Source organism: Scyliorhinus torazame, chromosome 17, assembly GCF_047496885.1.
Source record: "Scyliorhinus torazame isolate Kashiwa2021f chromosome 17, sScyTor2.1, whole genome shotgun sequence".
NCBI classification, from domain to species: Eukaryota; Metazoa; Chordata; class Chondrichthyes; order Carcharhiniformes; family Scyliorhinidae; genus Scyliorhinus; species Scyliorhinus torazame.
In genome coordinates, this window is record NC_092723.1 from 81,815,018 (window position 1) to 81,841,700 (window position 26,683).

General features: G+C 49.0%; 1 long non-coding RNA gene across 1 annotated transcript in view; it reads right to left on the bottom strand.

Annotated features, from left to right (window-relative positions):
* Positions 1–26,683, bottom strand: part of LOC140393548 (uncharacterized) — a 42,567-nt gene that overhangs the window by 13,433 nt on the left and 2,451 nt on the right. The window contains exon 2 of the long non-coding RNA XR_011935656.1: positions 9,181–9,361. This is a non-coding gene — a long non-coding RNA (uncharacterized lncRNA). The remainder of the gene's footprint in view (positions 1–9,180; positions 9,362–26,683) is intronic.

Consider the following 26,683-nt stretch of genomic DNA (forward strand, 5'->3'; position numbering starts at 1 on the left):
GGGTCAATTAAATGCAAGAGAAAATAAAGTAAATTAACGCGAGCAAGAAAAATGTGATGTATATATACAACGGTTTATAAATATGAGAAATCCCAATAAAAAGATTTTAAAAAAGGAATATCCAAGTCACCTAACAGCACGTCTTTCAGGACTTGTCGGAGGAAACCGGAGCACCCAGAGGAAACCCACGCAGACACAGGGAGAACGTGCAGACTCCGCACAGACAGTGACCCAAGCCGAGAATCGAACCTGGGACCCTGGAGCTGTGAAGCAACAGTGCTACCCACAGTGCTACCGTGCTGCCCTTTCAGGATGTAAATTACAAAATTCCCCAACAATATAAAGGGTGATTTGTTACACTCAAATTTCCAGGGAGTGGCATTGACCGGCTGCAGGTGACTACAAGGGAGAGAGCTGATTGGTGAATAGCAGGTAAGTCCTTCATATCGGGAGCGGAGTTGAACTGAGCAGGGGCAATCAGGAGTGCAGTCTGGGAAGGTAAGTGGTACTTGTGTCTGTGTGTTGTCTCTCTGTGTTTTCAAATTGTGGGGGGGAAAAAAACTGAGAAGCGACGTCACGGTAAAGCTGTGGCCTGATGGGCTGGTCGGGAATCTGTGTTAAATTTGAAAAAAAAAACATTAAAAAATTTAATTAAAACTAATTACTTAACTGGGTAGAGGAGTAGCTAAACTTGAGGGCAGAGATTACTATTTAGCATTTAATTTTACAGTAAAAATCTAGTGCCAGGGACCATTCAGTTAATTGTAACTTAATCTAATAACAATTTAAGTATTTATTTTGAATTAATTAACTAGTGCTTAATGTCACTCAGCCGTGGGCAGTGCTCTACCTGTGAGATGTGCGAGATCCGTGATGCTTCCAGGGTACCGGTGAACTACGTCTGCAGGAAGTGTAACTAATGCCAGCTCCTCACAGACTGCGTAGTTCAGTTCGAGCAGCAGTTTGATGCACTTAAGAACATGCAGGTGATGGAAAGCGTCATACATAGGAGTTATAGAGACGTGGTCACACCCAAGGTGCAGGCATACAGATGGGCGGCCGCTAGAAAGGGCAGGCAGTCAGCACAGGAGACCCCTGTGGCTGTCCCCCTCTCTTTTGGATACTATTGGGGGGGATAGCCTATCAGGAGAAAACAACAGCAGCCAGCGGGAGATAGAGGAGCAGATAGGTAGACTGATTTTGGAAAGGAGTAAAAGCAACAGGGTTGTTGTGATGGGAGATTTCAACTTCCCCAATATTGACAGGGACTCACTTAGTGCGAGGGGCTTGGATGGGGCAGAGTTTGTAAGGAGCATCCAGGAGGATTTCTTAAAACAATATGTAGTAAGTCCAACTAGGGAAGGGGCTGTACTGGACCTGGTATTGGGGAATGAGCCCGGCCAGGTGGTAGAAGTTTCAGTAGGGGAGCATTTCGGGAACAGTGACCAAAATTCAGTAAGTTTCAAAGTGCTGGCGGACAAGGATAAGAGTGGTCCTAGGGTGAATGTGCTAAATTGGGGGAAGGCTAATTATAACAATATTAGGCGGGAACTGACGAACCTAGATTGGGGGCGGATGTTTGAGGGTAAATCAACATCTGACATGAAGGAGGCTTTCCAATGTCAGTTGAAAGGAATTCAGGACCGGCATGTTCCTGTGCGGAAGAAGGATAAATACGGCAAATTCCGGGAACCTTGCATAACGAGAGATGTTGTAGGCCTCGTCAAAAAGAAAAAGGAGGCATTTGACAGGGCTAGAAGGCTGGGAACAGACGAAGCCTGTGTAGAATATAAGGAAAGTAGGAAGGAACTTAAGCAAGGAGTCAGGAGGGCTAAAAGGGGTCTCAAAAAGTCATTGGCAAATAGGGTTAAGGAAAATCCCAAGGCTTTTTACACGTACATAAAAAGCAAGAGGGTAGCCAGGGAAAGGGATGACCCACTCAAGGACAGGCAAGGGAATCTATGCGTGGAGCCAGAGGAAATGGGCGAGGTACTAAATGAATACTTTGCATTAGTATTCACCAAAGAGAAGGAATTGGTGGATGTTGAGTCTGGAGAAGGGTGTGTAGATAGCCTGGGTCACACTGAGATCCAAAAAGACGAGGTGTTGGGCGTCTTGAAAAATATTAAGGTAAATAAGTCCCCAGGGCCTGATGGGACCGACCCCAGAGTACTGAAGGAGGCTAGAGAGGAAATTGCTGAGGCCTTGAACAAAATCTTTGGATCCTCACTGTCTTCAGGTGACGTCCCAGAGGACTGGAGAATAGCCAATGTTGTTCCTTTGTTTAAGAAGGGTAGCAAGGATAATCTAGGGTACTACAGGCCGGTGAGCCTTATGTCAGTGGTAGGGAAATTACTGGAGAGAATTCTTCGAGACAGGATCAACTCCCATTTGGAAGCAAATGGACGTATTAGCGAGAGGCAGCATGGTTTTGTGAAGGGGAGGTCATGTCTCACTAACTTGATAGAGTTTTTCGAGGAGGTCACTAAGATGATTGATGCAGGTAGGGCAGTAGATGTTGTCTATATGGACTTCAGTAAGGCCTTTGACAAGGTCCCTCATGGTAGACTAGTACAAAAGGTGAAGTCACATGGGATCAGGGGTGAGCTGGCAAGGTGGATACAGAACTGGCTAGGCCATAGAAGGCAGAGAGTAGCAATGGAAGGATGCTTTTCTCATTGGAGGGCTGTGACCAGTGGTGTTCCACAGGGATCAGTGCTGGGACCTTTGCTGTTTGTAGTATATATAAATGATTTGTAGGAAAATGTAACTGGTCTGATTAGTAAGTTTGCAGACGACACAAAGGTGGGTGGAATTGCGGATAGCGATGAGGACTGTCGGAGGATACAGCAGGATTTAGATTGTTTGGAGACTTGGGCGGAGAGATGGCAGATGGAGTTTAATCCGGACAAATGTGAGGTAATGCATTTTGGAAGGTCTAATGGAGGTAGGGAATATACAGTGAATGGTAGAACCTTCAAGAGTATTGAAAGTCAAAGAGATCTAGGAGTTCAGGTCCACAGGTCATTGAAAGGGGCAACACAGGTGGAGAAGGTAGTCAAGAAGGCATACGGCATGCTTGCCTTCATTGGCCGGGGCATTGAGTATAAGAATTGGCAAGTCATGTTGCAGCTGTATAGAACCTTAGTTAGGCCACACTTGGAGTATAGTGTTCAATTCTGGTCGCCACACTAGCAGAAGGATGTGGAGGCTTTAGAGAGGGTGCAGAAGAGATTTACCAGAATGTTGCCTGGTATGGAGGGCATTAGCTATGAGGAGCGGTTGAATAAACTCGGTTTGTTCTCACTGGAACGAAGGAGGTTGAGGGGAGACCTGATAGAGGTATACAAAATTATGAGGGGCATAGACAGAGTGGATAGTCAGAGGCTTTTTCCCAGGGTAGAGGGGTCAATTACTAGGGGCATAGGTTTAAGGTGAGAGGGGCAAGGTTTAGAGTAGATGTACGAGGCAAGTTTTTTACGCAGAGGGTAGTGGGTGCCTGGAACTCGCTACCGGAGGAGGTGGTGGAAGCAGGGACGGTAGTGACATTTAAGGGGCATCTTGACAAATACATGAATAGGATGGGAATGGAAGGATACGGACCCAGGAAGTGTAGAAGATTGTAGTTTAGTCGGGCAGCATTTTCGGCACGGGCTTGGAGGGCCGAAGGGCCTGTTCCTGTGCTGTACATTTCTTTGTTCTTTGTTCTTTGTATTAGACAGGAATTGAAGAATTTGGATTGTGTGCGGCTGTTGGAGGGTAAATCAATATCGGACATGTGGGAGTCTTTCAAGTGACAGTTGATTAGGATTGAGGAAAGTTATGTTCCGGAGAGAACAAGGATAAGTATGGGAAGTTTAGGGAGCCTTGAATAACGAGAGATATTGTCAGCCTCGTCAAAAAGAAAAAGGAGGCTTTTGTACGGTCTAGAAGGGTGGGGACAGTCAAAACCCTTGAGGAGTATAAAGAAAATAGGAAGGTACTTAAGTGGGAAATAAGAAGGGGGTCATGAAAAGTCCTTGGCAAGTAGGATTAAGGTGAATCCCAAAGCTTTTTATTCATATGTAAAAGGCAAGAGGGTGGCCAGGGAAAGAATTGGACCATTTAAGGACAGTGCGGGGAATCTGTGTTTAGCCAGAGGAAATGGGCGCGGTACTAAATGAGTACATTGCATCAATGTTCACCAAGAAAGGGACTTTGTGGAAGATAATTCTTGGGTTGGGTGTGTTTTCAGTCTGGATCATGTTGACATTGAAAAGAAGGAGGTATTGGGTCTTTTAAAAGACATTAATGTAAATATGTCTCCTGGGCCAGATGGGATTTACCCCAGGATACTGAGGGAAGCAAGGGAGGAAATTGCTGGGGCCTTGACTGACACCTTTGTATCCTCATTGGCTACAGGTGAGATCCTAGAGGACTGGAGAATAGCTAATGTGGTACTGCTGTTTAAGAAAGGTAGCAGGAATAATCCTGGAAACTATAGGCCGGTGAGCCTCACGTCGGCAGGAGGTAAATTATTGGAGAGAATTCTCAGAGACAGGGTTTATACCCATTTGGAAACAAATGGACTAGTTAGCGATAGACAGCATGGTTTTGTGAAGGGGAGGTCGTGCCTCACTAACTTGATTGAGTTTTTTGAGGAGGTGACAAAGATGATTAATGAGGGGAGGGCAGTGGATGTTGTTTTAATAGACTTCAGTAAAGCCGTTGACAAAGTGCGTCATGGCAGACTGGTACAAAAGGTGAAGTCACACGGGATCAAGGTGAGGTGGTAAGATGGATTGGCTCGGTCACAGAAGGCAAAGAGTAGCAGTAGAAGGGTATTTTTCCGAATGGAAGGTTGTGACGAGTGGTGTTCCCCAGGGATCTGTGCTTGGGCCTCTGTTGTTTGTCGTATATATGAACGATTTGGAGGGAAAGGTAGCTGGTCTGATTGGTAAGTTTGCGGATGACACCAAAGTTGGTGGAGTGGCAGATAGTGTTGAGGATTTTCAGAGGATCCAGCAGGCCATAGGTAGGTTGGATACTTGGGCAGAGAAATGGCAAATAGAGTTTAATTCAGACAAATGTGAGGTAATGAATTTTGGTAGGTCTAACAGAGGGGAAATATACCGTAAATGGCAAAACTCTTAAGAATATAGAAAGTCAGAGAGATCTGGGTGTGCAGGTCCACAGATCTTTGAAAGTGGCAACACAAGTAAACAAGGTTGTCAAGAAAGCGTACGGAATGCTCGCCTTCATTGAATGGGGCATCAAGTAAAAAAACTAGCAAGTCATGCGACAGTTGTACAGAACCTTGGTAAGGCCGCACTTGGAATATTGCACACAATTCTGGTCGCCATACTACCAGAAGGATGTGGAGGCTTTGGAGAGGGTGCAGAGGGGGTTCACCAGGGTGTTGACTGGTCTGGAGGGCGTTAGCTATGCGGAGCAGCTGAATAGACTCTGACTGTTTTCATTAGAAAGACGGAGGTTGAGGGATGATGTGATGAACGGTTACTGTATTACTGTACCTTTATCATCATGTAAGGTGATGTCTCCTTTAAGACCGGGCTTGGAACCCTGGGGGACTCCGCCTCTGGCTCTGCCCACCTGGGAGTCGTATATAAGGGACCGCCTTGTGGGTTGCACCCAGTTAGCACCCGTCTCGGCACCAGCCTAGTTCTTAGCTTATTAAAGCCTTCTTTACTGTTTACTCTCTAAGCGTCGTTATTGAGGGTACAACAGATGACCTGATAGAGGTCTACAAGATTATGAGGAGTATGGATAGAGTGGATGGGCAGGCACTCTTTCCCAGGGTGGAGGGGTTAATCACCAGGGGGCATAGGATAAAGGTTCGTGGGGCAAAGTTTAGAGGAGATGTGCGAGGCAGGTATTTTACGCAGAGGGGGGTGAGTGCCTGGAACACGTTGCCAGGGGTTGTTGTGGAAGCAGATACATTAACAGCGTTCAAAAGACATCTTGACAAATGTATGGATAGGATGGGTTTAGAGGGATACGGCACAAGGAAGTGCTGAGTGTTTTGGGCAAGGGGGATAGTATGACCAGTACAGGCTTGGAGGGCCAAATGGCCTGTTCCTGTGATGTATTGTTCTTTGTTCTCATAGTTCTTTGTAATTGTTCCTTGTGAGGAACTGCAGAGTTCAATCAGTTCACATCTTGCGACCATCGACCTTATCTTTGCTAACCTTGTGAAATGATTAAACTTCTTTCTGTACTGCTGGAAGGGTAGCTGGTGCTGAGGTTTATGTCGTTTTACACTCGTTTTCTGTGCTCGGCCTTCAATATGGCCCTGGTTGCCACCCATGCCCATTCCTCCTGTGTCTAATTTCACCAAAAACCTTGTCATTACTTTCAGCAAAGCTTTCTCTCCTTTCTTTAACTTCCTGTGGGATTTATTTTGTTCACTTCCCCGCAAGCTGACCTCCTCTAAAACCCCCACTCGCCATCAAGCCACCCCCCCCATCTCCACTCACCACCCAGCCTTCCACCACTCTGAACATCCCAGCCCAGCCCATCCTGCCTACCATACCAGCGGGTGGTGGGACTTCCAGTGGTGGGTGGCAAGTCTGCCAGAGCTTCAGAACACAGCTGTATTCTATAAGACAGGCATTGTCAAACTCGGGGCGCGACCCGCCCGCGTCGGGAGGGTCGTGGACCCGTCCGCTGCGGCGCTCCCGATCGCGCAAATCTGTGCGCAACAGCCGCAGCAGCCGGCTGTTAATAACGCCGGCTGCAAGCGGCCTTCAAAATGGCCACGAACGTGTAAAAAAAATACGCCCGCACTGCGCATACGGGCCTGATCATCAGCGCGCATGCGCAGTGTGGCCGCTTTTTTTTTTAACCGGTCGCAGCTTTTTGTTTTATAAGTGCGGGGTTTTTAAATTAATTTTATTTTTTTATTTTTTTCATTTTTTAAATTCATTTTATTTTTATTTTTTCTTACAAGTTCGGGGGGGGGGGTTTATTTGATAACATTTTACAGGAAAAAAATGCAGAGCTTTGGACAGATGGAGGCTCCATGCTTTCCGACACCGGAAGGCTTCACCTTCATCCAACAGGTTCCATTGGAGGAGCGTGTCCGAGGGCCAAAGGGACCCAAAACCATTTCCTCCATTTTTGTCAGCAGCAAACAAGGTAAGAGAAAATGTTGGGTCGTGCAGGTCAGCTGGCGTGGGCCGCGAAGGTCGGCTGGCGTGGGTCGCAAAGATCAGCCGGTGTGGGTCACGAAGGTCGGCCGGGTTGGGTCCCGAAGCTTGGCCGGTTGGTAAAAATGGATCCCGGAAAAGAAGTTTGAAAAACACTGCTATAAGAGATACAAGAATGGATCTGTATGATGCATCAGTCCAGTAGGTGGCAGGATTGACCAAGGTACACCAGGATGAACCAATTGTTGGCTTACATTGTTTCTTGTTAAAGGTTAAGACAATAATGGTGATAATAGCATCTTGAGCACCTGAGGTTTGCATTTTAGTTGTTAGCTAGTCATATATGTTGGCCGAAATATGCTGTAACAACAAACTGATTTTTATCCCGGAGTTCAGTTAGGAGATTTAATCGAGCTGCCCCCATGAAACCATTTCCCCAACAAGCAGCTCTCCACCTGCTATCAGGAAATCAGGGCTGGGGGCTGGTGGTGGGGCTGGAGAACGGGTGAGGGCAGGGGAGGGGGGAAGGAGGTGTGTGGTGGGGGAGCGGGGGGTCAAACCTGAAGGATCTGTGGGAGTTCCTTAAAGGCGTCTGGTATCAGCACCGGGTGTGAGTCAAGCAGCACCTGAAAAGAGCAGGCCGCATGTCTGCAGAACCCACGGCAGCCTTAATGGCTTGAAATCCCTGGGACCGCCATGAAAATGTTTCCCCAAACTGCCTCCAGCTTTTCCTGAGCCGGACTGCCGGCTGCGGCCTTGGGGGTCAGTGGCAGCAGTTAGGAGTGGACCAGACCAAAATGGTGAGAGCTTGAGTCGGTATTAACTGCTGAACTTGCCCTGATTTGAAAATGGGTCACTCACCTGCTGCAGGCAGAAACTCTGAACCCGCATGGATATCTGCAAGAAAATCACCCACTTTCAAATCAGATGGACATCAGCAGGCAGTGCAGGACTCTGGAAATAGGTACTGTCAAAGCCAATTTCTGATATGCCCCAAACAAGTTGAACTTGGATTAATTTGAGAATACATAGTGGTCACCGACCAGGTCACCTGGCCTACTCTATCTCCTGACAAAAAGATAACATGGTGAAACCGATAAACAGTGCTAATCACAGCATAACATAGTTATCATGCGGCAGGTAAGAAGAATTCTGATCAGTGAATCATAGCAGGGTTACAGCACAGAATGGAGACCATTCAGTGCACCGAGATCATGCTGGCTCTCTGTAAGAACAACTCAGCTCGTTCCTCTCCTTCCCCCATAACCCAACATGTTTATTCCTTTCAGGTGCTCATCCCATTCCTGTTAGAAAATCTATTGGATGATGATCTTCCTTTCGGGCTTAACCGTTATTTGACACCAGGTTGTTTGGCTACCCCCAGTACCGTCACGGTGACTGAGTTAACTTCTCCCAGAATCCTGTTCTGCCCCCTCTATTGGACAATCATGGCTCGTCTTGTTGATAGTTAGAGTGGGGAGGGGGCGGTTTCTCCCGGTTTTAGTGGGTCATTTTCAGTTTAAAGTGCCTTATTCCAGGTTTTCAGGAGGAGACCCACCTTTCATGTGACCACTCAGCACATCCCTGTCACTGCAAGTCCCCCGGTCTTTATTCTCCACAGGAACATCCTCCAACCTAACCCTTAAACAATGGCTGGATTTTCCAGTTCCCCAGCTCCGTGTTTCTAACTGGGATGAGCAGGCCCTCAGGGAGGAAGCCCATCCTTGCTCCAGTTAATTGGCACTTAACGGTCCCGACCAGTCTCAATTTTCAGGTTGGTAGGCGGATGACAGTCCAAGGGAAAAGCTGGATAAAACCAAAGTGCGATCTTGGGTGGGAAGATGGGCGGCGGGGGGGGGGATGCAGGGGGTGAGGGTTCCTTCATTAGAAGGTCCCTTTTAACTGGCCTCCCCTTAAGGTCCGGTAACCCCTGGACATCCCCCGCCCCCCCCGCCCCAGCCTATCCTCAGAGACCCCGATCATCCTCTCTTGCCAGGCATTCTCTACCTTCCATGGGGCACCTCCCACTTACCTGTCCGCTGGATATCGGAATTCTGTTCCAGGCAGCTCCCTGTAGTGCCTCTCCGAGCCACTATGGCACTGTGTCTTGAGGGACTGGAGAGTTGTCGGCGAATCTTAAAGGCGACACTTCCTCCCCTTGTTAGAGTGTAATATGGCACTGCTGGAGTTGGCATGGTTTGGCCCATGCCATCCTAAAAATTCAAGTCATGGTAACCAAACATGAACATGCATTGTAAATAATTATACTTTTTTGGAATGGGGGAATGTATGAGTAAGAGTACAGGAGTGAGATAGAGAACCTAGTGGAGTGGTGTAATGATCCCCGTAGCCCTATCCCCGTAACCCAATGATCCCTTCTAACCTTTTTGGTCACTAAGGGCAATTTAGCATGGCCAATCCACCTAACCCGCACATCTTTGGACTGTGGGAGTAAACCGGAGCACCCGGAGGAAACCCACGTAGACACGGGGAGAACGTGCAGACTCCGCACAGACAGTGACCCAGCCGGGAATCGAACCTAGGACCCTTGGGCTGTGAAGCAACTGTGCTAAGCACTATGCTACCGTGCTGCATGTCCACATTGACTCTTACCAACTTTTACAGATGCACCATAGAAAGCATCCTATCTGGCTGCATCACAGCTTGGTATGGCAACTGCTCGGCCCAGGACCGCAAGAAACTACAGAGAGTTATGAACACCGCCCAGTCCATCACACGGAACCGCCTCCCATCCATTGACTCCATCTACACCTCCCGCTACCTGGGGAAAGCGGGCAGCATAATCAAAGACCCCTCCCACCCGGTTTACTCACTCTTCTAACTTCTTCCATCGGGTAGGAGATACAGAAGGCTGAGAACACGCACGAACAGATTCAAAAACAGCTTTTTCCCCGGTGTTACCAGACTCCTGAATGACTCTCTTATGGACTGACCTGATCTTTTCACACATCGTCTCTCCTGAGTAGTACTACATTCTGTACCCTTCACCCACCGCCTGTGCCTATGCATTTACATTGTGTATTTATGCATGTCCTATGTTTTTTTTTCATGTATGGAATGATTTGTCTGGACTGTGCGCAGAACAATACTTTGCACTGTACCTTGGTACACATGACAATAAACAACTCCAAATCCAAGAGGAAAGGGGAATGGTGTAACAAAAACAGAAAATACTGGACAGATCTGACAGCATCTGTGGTGAGAGAAGGGAACTAACGTTTTGAATCTGGATGACTCTGTCAAAGCCGGGGATGCCGTAATATGCCTTTAAGAGCTAGCATGACATCGCTAAAAAGAAAATGTGTCATGTGTTTGCAGTTTCACTTCTGCTTTGATCAGAACACACATGCACAACTCTGATGTCTTTAAGCTTGAAGACTATGTAGAACTGTTCTTGTGTGTCTTGTCTTAATAAATGAACTCAGTGTTTTTACACAATTCTTTATGAGGAATTGGTGCCTTGTACCTTGTACAGTGATTCAATCCAAGAATTATATCATAATAATAACAGTACTACCTGTCGTGTTGGGTGTTCCGATACACAAACGAACCAACACAGTTGTAGATGGTACAACTCTGTTTTATTATTCTGTACAATAATAACTGTTAACTTCTGGCTGTGGTTCGTACTTCACCAGTTAACCTGTGGACCCGCCCTAGCACTATCTTAGAGAGGCACTCAGCACATGGTGTATGTCTGAGTGGCACGCTGTGAGCTCTGTGCTCTGAGCTATCTCCTGGTAGAATGAGCGGGAACTGTGGTGCTCCCTGTTTTATAGTGCGTGTGCTCTCACTGGTGATTGGCTGCGATGTTGTGTGTGTGCTGGTTGGTCCAACTACCTGTCCATCAGTGTGTGTGTGTGATTGCACCATGATATGTTAATGTGGATATCATGACATCCCCCCTTTTCACAAGAATATGTGCCTACATTGTAATAAATATTGGTGTGTACTGAGTGCGGCTGAGTATGTGTGCAATATTTACAACATGTACATGAGGCTAAACTATATACATAGGAAGGTGTCAGGTGCAACAGAGCAACGAGGTTGTACCACGAACAAAACAATTGCAAACAGCAAACATCGAAAGAGAACTTCTGGAACAACAAGAAAGAAACACGTTAACAGTATTGCAAAATAATTCAGTGAGTCCAATGTGCAAACAGGCTCATAAGTCCAGTCTATTAGGTGGGCGACGAATTCGGGTTGACCGCCTCAAGGGTGGGTCAGGATCCACTGGCTGAGGAATGGGCCTGGCCACGAGCGATAGAGGAATAGGCAGAGTGGCAGGAAGCTCAACAAAGTCGACATCAGGGACAACAGGAGGACGTGGCACCAGTGCATGATCACGTAGCGAGCGCGGAAGCAGCCAACGGGCCCGCCGATTGCACAGGCAAATGGAGCCATCAGGCAGGCGAACCAGGAACGAGCGGGGAGCCACACGGCGGAGAACCTCGGCGGTTGCCGACCAGCCACCCTCTGGTAGGTGTATGCGGACGTTGTCTCCAGGCGCCAGGGCAGGAAGATCAGTTGCCCGAGTGTCATGTGCCACCTTCTGCTGAGCACGCTGCTGTTGCATCCTTTGCAGTACTGGAGCATGGTCGGGTTTAGGAACATGAATGGACGGCACAGTGGTCCTGAGGGTGCGACCATCAACAGCTGGGCTGGTGAGAGGCCTGTGGACAGTGGGGCCGAGCAATAGGCCAACAGGGCTAAACAGAAGTCAGATCCGGCATCAGCAGTTTGCAGAGGAGCCGCTTCACGATATGGACGCCCTTTTCCGCCTTGCCATTGGACTGGGGATGCAAAGGGCTGGACGTCACGTGTGTGAAGTCGTATGAAGCGGCAAAAGAAGACCATTCTTGGCTCGCAAAACAGGGCCCGTTGTCAGACATGACGGTGAGCGGAATCCCATGGCGAGTGAAGGTTTCTTTACATGCTCTGATGACAGCTGATGATGTCAAGTCGTGCAGGCGTATGACCTCCGGATAATTTGAAAAATAGTCAATTATAATGATGTAGCCCCTGCCGAACGCATGAAAGAGGTCCACGCCCACCTTCGCCCAGGGGGACGTGACCAACTCATGGGGCTGAAGTGTCTCAGGGGGTTGCGGCGGCTGAAACCTTTGGCAAGTGGGGCAGTTGAGCACCATCTTGGCGATGTCGTCGCTGATGCCCGGCCAGTACACAGATTCTCGGGCCCTCCGCCTGCACTTTTCAACTCCGAGATAGCCTTCGTGCAGTTGTTCGAGGACAAGCCGGTGCATGCTGTGTGGGATCACAATCCGGTCCAACTTTAGGAGGACACCATCAACGACGGCCAAGTCGTCTCGGACATTGTAGAATTGTGGGCACTGCCCCTTGAGCCACCCTTCCATCATGTGGCGCATCATACGTTGTAGAAGGGGGTCAGCCGCAGTCTCATGGCGAATGTGGGCCAGACGTGCATCAGTAGCCGGCAGATTGGCCGATGTGAAGGCTACTTGTGCGTCGACCTGACAAACGAACCCCTCCGATTCGGGCAGTGTGTTCACTGCTCTGGACAGGGCATCTGCGATGATGAGGTCCTTTCCCGGGGTGTAGACAAGTTGGAAGTCGTACCTCCGGAGCTTGAGCAGAATGCGCTGGAGGCGAGGGGTCATATCGTTGAGGTCCTTCTGAATGATGCCGCCAGGGGGCGATGGTCGATCTCCACAGTGAACTGCGGAAGACCATACGCATAATCGTGGAATTTGTCGATGCCGGTCAACAACCCAGGCACTCCTTTTCAATCTGTGGGGGTCATGGCCCGCGAGGCATAGGCGACCGGGGCCCATGATGCAGTGTCGTCCCGTTGCAGGAGTACCGCCCCAATGCCGGACTGACTTGCATCAGTCGAGATCTTTGTGTTTTGTTATTCTGTACAATAATAACTATTAACTTCTGGCTGTGGTTCGTACTTCACCAGCTAACCTGTGGACCCGCCCTAGCACTATCTTAGTAAGGCACTCAGCACATGGTCTATGTCTGACTGGCACGCTGTGAGCTCTGTGCTCTGAGCTATCTCCTGGTAGAATGAGCGGGAACTGTGGTGTTCCCTGTTTTATAGTGCGTGTGCTCTCACTGGTGATTGGCTGTGATGTTGTGTGTGTGCTGGTTGGTCCAACTACCTGTCCATCAGTGTGTGTGTGATTGCACCATGATATGCTGATCTGGATATCATGACACTACCTCCAAAACTCAACTATCTACTCTCCTCCAATCTGAAAAATAATCATTATAACAACTCTCTGGGTACGTTAACTATTAATTATATAATGAAAATTCAACCTTTTAATACTAAATTGCAAGGTATTTGCTGCGACAGGTTGTTGTTGGAGAAAGGCTGCTGGACAAATCTCTTACATTCAGGAGCCAAAGAGGGAATTCTCGCCTGGGTCAGGGCTGAAGAGAACCCAGGTCTCCCAAGTGAATGGACAGTGCCATACCCAGGGAACTAGCCACTCCTCCTGACCTGCACCCCACAGTATATTTTGCCTGGGATTTGCATGGGCTCCTGATGATTCACTAACTCTCAGACATGTTTGGGGATTTACTTTGGGAGATTACCATGGTCACTGTTAAACCAGACCCACCCTTTGCCTGGTGTGGTAACTTAATAATGTTGGTTATGTTGCTTTTGTGGCACATTCACCACAATTGCAGAGTACTTCATCGAGATGAATCTTGAAACCCTAAACAGATTAATTGTTAAAAGGTCACATTCCACATTTGGAAAGCAGCATATTCTACACAGCATTAGCATTGGAAGAACGATATTTTAAGGCTTATTTGCAATGAAAGCTTGTGTATGTTCTTTGTAACTCACTGGGAATAAAACTAAGGATTTGTTTTCTGGATGGATATTATATTATTAATGTCAACTAGAAACATCTAACATGATATAGAGTAAGTCACTGGCTATCATACTATCACTATTAAGAGCTCTTGGCCTTTATTGCAAAGGGATTGGGGGGTACAATAATAAGGGATTCTTCCCACAATTGTACAGGACTTTAGTAATGCCACATCTGGAATACTGTGTGTATTTTTCGTTTCCATATTCAAGAAAAGATATACTTGCATTGGAGGCAATACAGCTAAGGCTCACTAGATTAGTCCCTAGGATGAGAGGGCTGTCCTATGATGAGACACTGAATAAATTGTGCCGATATTCTCTGGAGATGAGAAGAATGAGAGGTAATTTCTTTGACACCTACAATTTTCTGAAGGTGCTTTAGAGGGTCGATACTGGAAGGCTAAAATAAAAGCAAAATATTGCAGATTCTGGAAATCTAAAATAAAAACAGAAAGTAATGGAAACTCTTACAGCATCTGTGGCGAGAGAGCCAGAGGGCACAATTTAATGGGAAAAGTCCCATGTCGAGTGCGTTTAGTGTGGTGTTTCTTGACGCTTGCAGCGCCAAGAACTACCCCATTATTGAACAGGGCTCTCGTCTTTTTACAGGCCTCAGTGAGGAAGGCCTTGCCCAGGCCGTACTTACCTTCAGCTCGTCAGTGCAGGAAGAGATCGGGGTGCCATTTTAAAATAGTGCCGCAATATCTCGATTTCCATACACGTCCCCAGACACAGAATCACAGGATTTACAATGCAGAAGGAGGCCATTCGGCCCATCGAGTCTGCACCGGCCCTTGGAAAGGGCACCCCATTTAAGCCCACACTTCCAACCTATCCCCGTAACCCTGCAACCCCACCTAACCTTTTTGGACACTAAGGGCAATTTAGCATGACCAATCCACCTAACCCGCACATCTTTGGACTGTGGGAGGAAACCTGAGCACCCGGAGGAAACCCAAGCAGACACGGAGAGAACGTGCAGACTCCGGACAGACAGTGACCCAAGCCGGGAATCGAACCTGGGACCCTGGGGCTGTGAAGCAACTACTTGGGCACCCTGGTAGTGCCTTGGTGCCCAGGTGGCACTGCCAGGGTATCATGCTGGCAGTGCCAAGGTGCCTGGTTGGCATCAGCAGTGCAGGGATACCACTCTGCCCGGAGGCTGACCACCCAGGGGCATCCGATCACCTGGGAGATCCCCCAAGTGCCGTTCTGCCTGATCCACATTTGTGGGAATCAGTGCTAAATGGCGCCGGCTTGGGATTTCCAAGGTGAGGGGATTCAATCCCAGGCGTGGGTAGATCTGGCGTAGACATATTCAAGTGAGGCTAGGTGTGAGCCAGGAGAGATGGTAATAAAGATGTGTAGGTCACAAGTCAAAGGAAGTGGTAATGGCAGTATGAAGAACTATATAAAGTGTTGATAGTGGCATAAAAGTAAGGTAACAGAATGTGTTAATGGGAGAACAAAGGTCAATTCTCAGTGTGACAAATGTAGGTATTTCAGATATAGGGGCGGGATTCTCCATTCTTGAGACCAAGTCTTGATGCCGGGGCAGGATTTGTGGACTTCCACGATGGCAAAACTGGCACCGAACCTGGACCGATTCAGCAACTGTGGAGGATCTAGCACTGGCCCACGTGGAACACAATCGATTCCAATGAGAAACGGTGCCGGATTTGCCGGGTCCGTGATTGACACATGGGAGGCTGACAAGTTGCAGCTGCATATGCACACGTCACTCCCCACACACACTCTCCCAGTCAACAAGATGGTACTGGTTGCACACCCACATGACCGATGGCCCTAAAGTCACAGTGGGCAGTCAGTGGTGTGCACAGCTGCATGGCTGCCTTGCCGGCTGCGGCAATGGTTTTCCGTGCTTGTCCACCCCCACCCCACAGCCCACTTCCTTGGCCACCCCCCGCTACTACCCCCGGCCCTGGCAGAAGTCCCCCGGCCAGCGGCACAACTGTCAACAAACAATTGCGATGTTGGACACTCTCCGTACCCCCTGTCTCCATCTCATCAGCCACGACGCCGGTTTCAGAATTTGGTAAACCTCGCTGCCGGGAATTCGGCCGTTCGGAGGCGGAGAATCGGGACGACCCTCGTCGGGCCTGCTAATGATACACAAACGGTGTTTACTGTACGTGTGTTCTGGAACGCATTTATGCTGCTGTCAAAGTGATGGAGAATTCCGATTTGGCGTGAAATCAGCGCCCACCACGATTTTGCCGTTGGAACCGATTCTCCGCCCAATCACGTTTCAGCGGCCGTGGAGAATCCTGTCCACAGTATTGCCTGTATTGGTGCAATAAGGGTTAAACGTCTGGGTTAGTGACTGCTGCAATGCTCTTGCTAAAGAATCCTGGTTTGAAAGGTTTGGTGGATTTAAAACATCATTAAAGCTTGGATCTATGTTCTATAGGTTGATCTTAGATTAGGATAAGTGGTAGGCACAACATCGTGGGCCGAAGGGCCTGTACTGTGCTGTACTATTCTATGTTCTATGATCTAAAGGAGTTTTGTTTAGCTGAAGGTGGTTTCCTGTGGAGTTAGATACATTGGACGCTATTCAACGTTGCTCATGGCGCGTATCAGGGTGCACGGAGAACTAGCGGAGGAGGGCAAAAATGGAGATTCGCGCCAGACGCGAACCATTTTGTGACTCACCCACCCCCCTCCCGATGGTGAGTTCCGGATCACTGCCGCATCATTAACAAGATTGAAGTTGAATGCAGTGGTCTCCCCAGAATTACCCAACTCTCCAGTGGGAAGTCACGCAGGATTTATTTAGCACTCCTTTACAAAAACTTGAAGCTGACACAATGGCTGCTGAGGGGAAGTGAGGAGGTGAGTAGCATGCAGCTCAAGGTCACCAGAGCTGCTGCACCAGTTCACGTAGGGGAGGGGGGAGGGGAACCCCTAAGGGGGATTGGGCTTGGTTGGGGGGGGCAGAACCGTTCCAGGTCGAGGGTTGCCCCTGGGCTGGGCGGGGAGGAGGGGGGTTGAGGGGCTTTACGCCTGTGAGGCCTTAAAATCATCTTTAAATATAATGGAGGTTCATAACAGGGCAACCCCACTTCTGCCTGTCTGTCCCATCAAACACTTCCAGGACAGAGCCCTGCTGTGGCTTCTTTTCTGAAATTCAATGTCAGTCCCTTTGACTGTTAGCAGCCTCTAGATTCACAGAGAAAGGCTATTTCAAATGAGGGATGAGCCTTGTTATTTGTGATAGCACTTCACACTCCTCAACTCTCAAGTGCCTCCTCGAGAGCACAAGTGCCATGTCTCAGAGGATGTTTAGCACTGCATGTCCAGCAAACTTTGATGTCTGAACAATGTGCCTGTACTTAAGGAGCGTCAGCACCATAGAGGCAGCTGGCAACAATCAAATAGTAAAGAGCAGGGCTTCATCACTGAGGATCTTCTTATGACCAAAGGTTAAGTGTGGGGATGAGCGGAGAGCAGCTGAGCATGGCCTCCCTAATGGTCCCGGTAGACCATAAGACCATAAGACATAGGAGTGGAAGTAAGGCCATTCGGCCCATCGAGTCCACTCCGCCATTCAATCATGGCTGATTTCAACTCCATTTACCCACTCTCTCTCCATAGCCCTTAATTCCTATAAGAAATCTGTAGAGGTAGAGGTCTGAGGTCTGGGGTTCAAGGGCTCCTGATGTGGCCAGAGGTGAGTGTGCAGAGCAAGGTTTGCCAGCACAACTGGCTCGGTGGATGGCACTCTTAGAGAAGGCAGGGAGGTAAGGCTGCTGGAGTCTTGGGAGATTTTAGATTTCCTGGGTGGAAGCCCGAACTGGTATCTGTCCCTCCCCTTCTTCAATTCCTTCCAGATAAACTATGTTTGATGCAGTCGATCTTGCAGAGGATGCCCTCATGTTGCTTGTGGCAGCCAGACACACGAGATGGCAGCAACGCTGGTGGCGGCACCCCATGTGAAGGGGGCTGCTTCACTCCCTGAAGATCCGGCCGCTCATCAGGCTGAGGGGGAACCCAGAAGGTGAGGCCAGCGATGGCCCACGGTGTAGAAGCGTCATTGGTCAATCAATGAGCTGACGGAACCATGTACCGAAGAAGACTGCGCCTCAGCAGGGAGACAGTGCGGCACCTATGCCATATCCACGTAGAGTTGGCACCCCGTGGAGGAGGAGGACACCCACTTCTGGTGGCTGTGAAGGTCACTGCAGCTCCAGGTCATTCCAGGGTTTGAATGGCGACCTGAGTGGCATAACACAATTTTCTGCCCACAGTTAAATCCGGAAGGTGGTGGATGCTTTGTTTTTCCCGGGCATCAAACTGTATCATCTTGGAGCTGGGCCAGGCCCACCAAGATACCTGGGCTGCAGGATTTTCTGCCATCGCCGGGATGCCCAGGTCCAGTGGACGATCGATGAGACCCATGTCATCCTGCGGATCCTGGGGCATCAGGGACTGCCATATTCACAGGAAGGAGTTCCACTCTCTGAATGTTCAGATTGTATGCAACCACTACCTCCAAATCATGCACGTGTGTGCCCGCAACCTGAGAGCATGCATGATGATACATCCTAGGGCACTCAGAAATCCCTGGTGTCTTCAAGGACCACCCCAGGATGACGGGTTGTCTCTTGGGGAACAACGGATCGCCACTGAGATCATGGCTGATGATGTTGGATACCGAGGCAGAGACCCGATGTAACGAGGCTCAGGTTGCCACCCGTGTTGCCATTGAGCTGTGTATCGTTCTGCTGAAAATGCGGTTCCGTTACCTTGACCTCTCTGATGATGCTCTGCAGTACACATCTCAGAGGATCCACCACTTTGTAATGGTCTGCTGTGGCCTCCACAATCTGGCACAGCGGCAGGTCGACATGCTGGAGGAGGAGGAGGCGGAGGGACATGTGACCTCTTCGGAGGACAGGGTGGTCCAGGAGGGGATGGAGGACGGGTCTGAGGAGGAGCCAGATGATGGAGTGCAGGTGGCAGCAAGGGCCCGACATGCCCGGAGATCAGGGAGGCTCTCATCATCTCCAGATCCTCCTAGGACAAGGCTGTACCTGTCAGCTGAACAACCACGCCCATTTCCCCCCCCTCCCCCAGCCAACCTATCAGCGTCACTGGCCTCACCGTGCCACCCTCTTGTGCTCCCTGCCCCTGAGATGTGGCGGTGTCAGGAGGGAGGATTTGGAAGAATTGGAGGCCACATTAGTCTACTTGGTGGCAGGCCCTGGGTTGGCCTCCAGCACTTCCTTCTCCCTGATGGTGCCCCTAGGGCCCTGGGCTAGTCTATGGGATGGAGGGGCAGCTGAAGTGAAGCCAGAGGCCTCTGAGTCAACTGTCACTGCCAGTCCTGGTTGTTCTTCATTATCTGCTCCATGATGTCAGAGCCCTTGGCAATGCTCCTCAGTGACTGGCCATGCTTTGCAGTGTCTCTGCAATGCCCATCTGTGTCTGAGACATGCCTCTAGCAAGTGGGACATGATGTCGATGCAGATGTTGTTTTCCAGGTTTTCCACTGCGGCCACCACCCTAGCAGTATTGGCCTTGGTGCCTGCATTGTTGGAATTATCCCCTGCGCTTGCAGCCATGGGACATCTCCAATCAGCTTTGTAGTCGCTGACACTCCCTCCTGAATCACACGGCTGCTTCCTATCATCTGCATCAGCTCTGGCGGGAATGGCTACGGATGGCCGACCCCATCAGGTGGACATCCTCTGAGACAATGGGCATGTGGTCAGTCAGAGGGAATGATTATTTTATCTGACATGAACAGCTCACTTGAAACAGGACATCTGGGTGAAAGGGCGGTGGATCCTCACCTCTCTGCCGCAGGCCAATCTCACTGTTGGTGACTGCTCTTTTCTTGGGCAACCGGCCGATTTCCAGGGCCCGTTCTTCCTCGGGGGTGAGGACTGTAATCTCTGGGATTCCTCCCCCCATCCTGGCCCTTCCCACTTATTATGGGCTATCTTTTCCTGTGGGGGCAAAGAGAGAGTATTGTGAGCCTCCCGCTTGGTGGGTCTGAGGGGTGTATAGCAGTTGGTATGTGTTGGCATCGCACCCGGACATAAATTGGGTTGTGCTGGTGGGTGCCAGGGCGTGCTGAGGAATAAGCACAAAGATCAGATGTGGGGAGGGTGCAAGATGTCAGCCAGTGAATTGAGGGTGGGGTTTGGGAATTTGAATGGTGACAGACAGAACTGAATCTAGGGAGAGGTGGTGACGTATCCTTGCAGCTCAGTGGAGGTTGCTGGTCTTTTTCTGACATTGGACGGCTGTCCTCCAGGTCATGCTGCCCGCACTGACAGCTGCTGCCACTGCCCCCCTGGTGGCATTTCTGACCCTGCTGCTTGTCCTTCGACCCACTTACGGGTTACAGGGTGGTCCGCCTCTCATCCACAGTGTGGAGAAGCTTTGTGAAGACGCCATTCCCAAAGTGAGGAGCAGGTCTGAGCACTGCCATGTTTGTGTGCTGACTAGGAGTGAGTGGCGAGGGAGCAATTAAAAGCAGCTCCCCTTTGCATGAGGCATGAGTCTGGCGAATCAGATGACGAGACAGCCAGTAATGGGAGAAGTTTGTGGCGACTTATATTTCAATCTGGGCTGCGATCTCGCCAATGTGGCCATCATGAAACTTCCTACCAAACGTGCCGAAAACCAGACTTTGAAATGTTTTTGTTGAATCATGCCCATTGCGTTTCAGCTTGGTAAGATGGTGTAATTAATGAGGAGCTAAGGTATAGGCATTTTGTAGAAAAGCAGTTTAGTTGAGTATTAGATGGAGGTGTGAGCAGGTCAAGCATTTTGATCTCACTGTAATCCAGTTAAAGATGTGTCTGTCGACAGATGAGCAGTTTCTTTCCAAGCAGTTCAGAATGGTCTGATTAGAAGGTGAGCTGAAACAAGCTGAGAAGTAGCTTCTGAAGGAATACAGACAGTTTCTGTATGATTCTGAGAGGATTCAGGGGCGGGATTCTCAGAATTCCCGCCGGGTTGGAGAATCGGCGGGGGCGGCGTGAATCCCGCCCCCGCCGGCTGCCGAATTCTCCGGCGCATGCGCTGGGATGATGCCAGCACACGCTGGCGCTCCCGCGCATGCGCCAACTCGCACCGGCCGGCGGAGGCCCTTCGGCGTGGTGCCAAGCCCTTCCACGCCGGCTGGCGCAGTGCCAACACTCCAGCGCCGGCCTAGCCCCTGAAGGTGCAGAGGATTCCGCACCTTCAGGGCGGCCCAATGCCGGAGTGGTTCACGCCACTCCTCGGCGCCGGAGTGGCCCGTCCCACCGGTTCTCAGAGAATCCCGTCCCAGGTCTTTTCTTTAAAGCAGTGTCAAAAGATCTCTTTTTCTCAAAGCAGAGTATCCAGACATCTCTGTACAGCAGAGTGTACTGAGTGCTAACTGTATTTGAAAGTGGATTGGGACCTGAGATTTTTTTGTTGTTTGAGTTGGAATAATTGTTATTGTGTCTCTGTATTGATGAGTATTGTTTACGTGGTAATTGTAAGCTATTTTCTGGTGTGACGCAAAAGATATTTTAATACTGTGTTCGTAATAAAGTTTGTTTTAATAAACCATATCCCTATTTTGTGTGAAATCATCCCTGGGGATCCTTACCTCACAGTCTTATGAAATTAAAATAAAATATTGAGGTTTCTGTCCACTATTGGGGTCTGGTCCGGTATCGTAATATTAGTGAAAGCAAAACAAGAGCAAGTGACAGATGGCTCAGTGGGAGAGGAGCATGGGGTGGGGAGGGGTTGCATTGGGACAAACACATTTTGGATTAATAAAGAAGGGGCCAAGATGAGGAGAAAATTCAGAGTCTAAAGTTGTTGAATCCAATGTTGAGTCCAGAAGGCTGTAACATTTCTAATCCTCCTGGCTGGGGAACCCAGAACATGAGGACAGGGTTTAAGGATCAGAGGTGGACAATTGAGGACAGAGAAGAGAAGTCGCCCCACTCAAAGATTTGTGAATGTCTGGAATTCTCTAAGCCAGAGAGTTGTGGACGCTCCATCAGTGAATATATTTCAGGCTGGGATAGACAGATGTTTGATCTCTCAGGGAATTAAGCGAGGTAACTGAGTTAAGACCCAAGATCAGCCGTGATCATATTGAATAATGGAACAGGATCGAGGTCTAATTCTGATCATATTTCTTATGTTCCCAACTCCTGAGGTAGAAAGAAGTGAAGTTATAACTCTTTGAATTGTGGTATTATTATTGTCCTCTGTAGCTCAGTGGCCTTCTTCTTGTTTCTGAGGCAGAAAGTGATGGCTTCAAATGCCCCTGCAGAGAGGGGTATATAATCTAGGCTGGATTCCAGTAAACAACTGAGGGGAGTGCTGTACTGTCAGAGATGGATAACTCATTAAACTCAAGTCACCTTTGAACTCTTAGACAGTTGCAAAAGATCCTGTCGCATTTTTTCAAAGATCTGCAGGGGTGTTCATGCATGTATCCTGGTCAATACTTAACCCTTACCTCGCATTCTGTACTTAAAGAGAGAATGATCATCTGGTTATTATCTTGTTGCTGTTTGTGGGATCTTTCTATGAGCAAATAGGCTGCTGTGCTTCCTGAACTTCAACAGGAAGTACTTAAAGAAAATACTGAGCATGCTGGAAGTCTGAAATAAGAAGAAAGAATCATCACAGCTCCTCTGGAGATCTATCCATTCATCCCCCTACCTCGGCCTTCAACCTCATAGTCCCCCTATTCTGAACAGCCTGCTTTTACCTCCTTCCCAAGATCCACAAAGAAACCGCCTGGTTGGCCTATTATTTCAGCCTGTTCCACTCCCTCTGAACAAATCTATTCCTAACTTGCCTCGATTCTTTTCTCATTTTATCCAGTCACTCCTGACCTACATCTTTGATTGTACCAACACCCTGTGCCACTCTGATAGAGCCCCAGCCCGAACCATGGATATCCAGTCTCTTCACACCTCCATTCCCCCCCAGGATAATCTCAGAACTCTTTGCTTCTTCATTGAATGGAGACCCAAATAGTCCCCATCCACCAGAATCCTCCTCCACTTGGCTGAACATTGAACACCGTCTCCTTTAACTCAACTCACTTCACCAAATCAAAAGCTGCTGCAGTGGGAGCCCGTACGGGTACAAGCTCTGCCTGCTTTTTTGTGGGATATTTGAATGTTTTTTTCCCATTCTTACTCGGGCTCCTTTCTTCACCTCTGTATCAAGTACATTATATCAGGGCAGTTTCCTGCTCCTACCCTGAACTGAAAAACTCCACATCAAATTCACTTAAAATTTCCACAGCGGAATTCCCTGTCGGCAGCATCCACTGCTCTGCAGGCAGTGCACCCACGTCCGCGGGTTTCCCGATGGTGTGGGGAAGTTCCATTGGCCGGCTGCCAGAACGGAGGATCCCGCTGCCGGTGAGGCAGCGCTGCACAGGAAAACGTGGCTGGCGGACCAGATAATCCCACTCCCATTCTCTCACCTTCACATGATCCACCTCCTGCCTCCTCACTTCCCTTCCTTGACTTCGCTGTCTCCATTTCTGGTGATAGGCATTCGCCGATATTCATTGTGAGTCCACAGATTCTCACAGCTACCTTCACTTCCTCACAGCCCACTCCATTTCTTTTTTAAAATAAATTTAGCGTACCCAATTATTTTTTTTCTAATTAAGGGTCAATTTAGCGTGGCCAATCCACCTACCCTGCACATCTTTGGGTTGTGGGGGCGAAACCCACGCATACAAGGGGAGAACGTGCAAACTCCACACGGACAGTGACCCAGGGCCGGGATTCAAACCTGTGTCCTCATCGTCGTAGTCCCAGTGCTAACTGTCGTGTTGGGTGTTCTGATGTACAAACGATCCAACACGGCTGGAGATGGTGTAACTCAATTTTATTAACTACTCAACTGTAACAGCACACTGCTAACTTGGGTACATGCATTACCAGCTAATCTGTGGACCCTGTCCTATCACTATCTGGGTGTGGCACTCAGTACATGGTGAATGTCTGAGTGGCAGGCTCTGAGCTCGGTGCTCTGAGCTGGCTGCTGCTGGAATGAGCAGGAACTGTAGTGTCCCATGTTTTTATAGTGCATGTGCTCTCACTGGTGATTGGCTGCGATGTTGTGTCCTACTGCATGTCCATCAGTGTGTGTGTGATTGCACCATGATATGCTGATCTAAATATCATGACATCCCCCCTTTTCGCAAAGAATATGTGACTACATGATAATAAATAAAGAAGTGTAGTGAGTGCATCTAATCATGTGTGTGCAATATTTACAACAGTATGTACATGTGGCTATACTATATACACAGGAAGGTGCCAGGTGCAGAAACTAACTATGTTACACCAAGAACTAAACCAATGTAATCAACAAACAATAACAAAATCTTAAACAGAATGGCAAAAAGTCTGAAACAGTATGAGTTATTCACCATAGAATCCCTAGTTATTGACCTGCGCTTGTAGCCACAGTATTTATATAGCTGGTCCAGTTCAGTTTCAGTTCAATGGTAACCTCAGTCTGGCCTGCTCCAACATCTTCTGCCTGAGATTGTTTGTAATGGCCATGAGCTTAATCTTCATGGAGACACCTTCAAGACTGATCTCATGCAGTGCTTCCTCCATGCGGTGCTCAGCTTGAAGGAATACTGATTCATCAGCTGAGTGGGGACAGTAGGAGATAACCGGCAGGAGGATTCCTTGCCCATGTTTAATCTGGTGACATCAGACTCCATGGGGCGTGGCATCGATGTAGAGAACTCCCAGGGCATCTCCCTCCCATCTGTGTACCTCCTTGGGTGACATGGTGGCACAGTGGGTAGCACTGCTGCCTCACAACTCCAGGGACCCGGGTACAATTCCAGTCTCGGGTGACTGTGTGGAGTCTGCACTTTCTCCCCGTGTCTGTGTGGGTTTCCTCCGGGTGCTCTGATTTCCTCCCACAGTCCAAAGATGTGCAGGTTAGGTGAATTGGCCATGAAAAATTGCCCGTTAGTGCCTGGCGTATGACCTCTGGATAGCTGGAAAAGTAGTCGATGATGATGATGGAGTACCTGCCGAGCGCATGGAACAGGTCCACGCCCACCTTCGACCAGGGGAACGTGACCAACTCATTGGGCTGAAGGGTCTCACAGGGTTGTGCCGGCTGAAACCGCTGACAGGTGGGGCAATTGAGCACAGTGTTAGCAATGTCCTCACTTATTCCCGGCCAGTACACAGCCTCTCGGGACCTCCGCCGGCACTTCTCAACGCCGAATGTCTGAGTGGCAGGCTCTGAGCTCGGTGCTCTGAGCTGGCTGCTGCTGGAATGAGCGGGAACTGTAGTGTCCCCTGTTTTTATAGTCTGCGTTCTCTCACTGGTGATTGGCTGCGATGTTGTGTGTATGTTGGTTGGTCCTACTGCATGTCCATCAGTGTGTGTGTGATTGCACCATGATATGCTGATCTAAATATCATGACACAAACCACAGCGTCACGTGCCGCCCCTTCCACTCCATTTCATTCTCCCAGTTTCTCTGTCTCACCTTTTCTGCTGTTATCAACTTCCATAGCAGCGCTTCTGATATATCTTCCTGCTTCCTCAACTGAGGATTCCCTCTACGAAACACTCCATCCACGTGAAACAGTAATTTACTTGTTCTTCTTGCAAATTAAACTCACTGCTCATGATGTGCTCACCTCCACATTGGGGAGGCCAAATGCAGTATGGGAGCTTGGTTTGCGAAATTCAGTGCCCAAGTGTGACCCTGAGTTTCCGACTGCTTGCTATTTTAATTCTCTACCTCATTGCAACGATGACTTCCCTGTTCTTAGCCTTGTATACGAGTAATAGGACCATAAGAAATAGGAACAGGAGTAGGTTGTTTCTCCCCTCGAGCCTGCCCCACTATAGGATCATGACTGATTCGACATTCCTCACATCCTCCTTTCTTGCCCTATCCCCATAACCCTTGATTCCCTTACTGATCAAGAATCTATCTCAGCCTTAAATAAACACAAGGGGCTGGATTCTCCATCGGGCAATGTGAAATTGGGAAGGACGATTGGTGGAGAATCGGTCTTGATGCCGAAATCAGGGCCGGTGCCAGGTTCACGGTAAATCGCAATTCTCCGGTGCCTCGACAGTGCCGTCAATGCGTTCTACTCCGCACGTACAGTAAATACCGTTTGCATATTATTAGCGGTCCTGACCCGGTATTCTCTGCATCCTCCGGATTCATCGGCCTCCGCCAGGGACAGTTCCCGACAGCGCGGTTCACTTGAGTTTTAAAAATTGTGAAACAGGTGCTGTGGCTGATGAGGGAGAGAGAGGTGGTAGGACACGGAGAGGCACAACCGTAGGCTGCCATACCAGACACAGGCGGAACCGGCCAGGGTGGTGGCCAGGGAATGGAGCTTGGGAAATCAGAAGCACAAAGGGACTTGGGAGTCCTTGTTCAGGATTCTCTTAAGTTAACGTGCAGGTCCAGTCGGCAGTTAAGAGGGCAAATGCAATGTTAGCATTCATGCCGAGAGGGCTAGAATACAAGAGCAGGGATGTCCTTCTGAGGCTGTATAAAGCTCTGGTCAGACTCCATCTGGAGTACAGTTTTGGGCCCCGTACCTAAGGAAGGATGTACTGGCCTTGGAAAGGGTCAAGA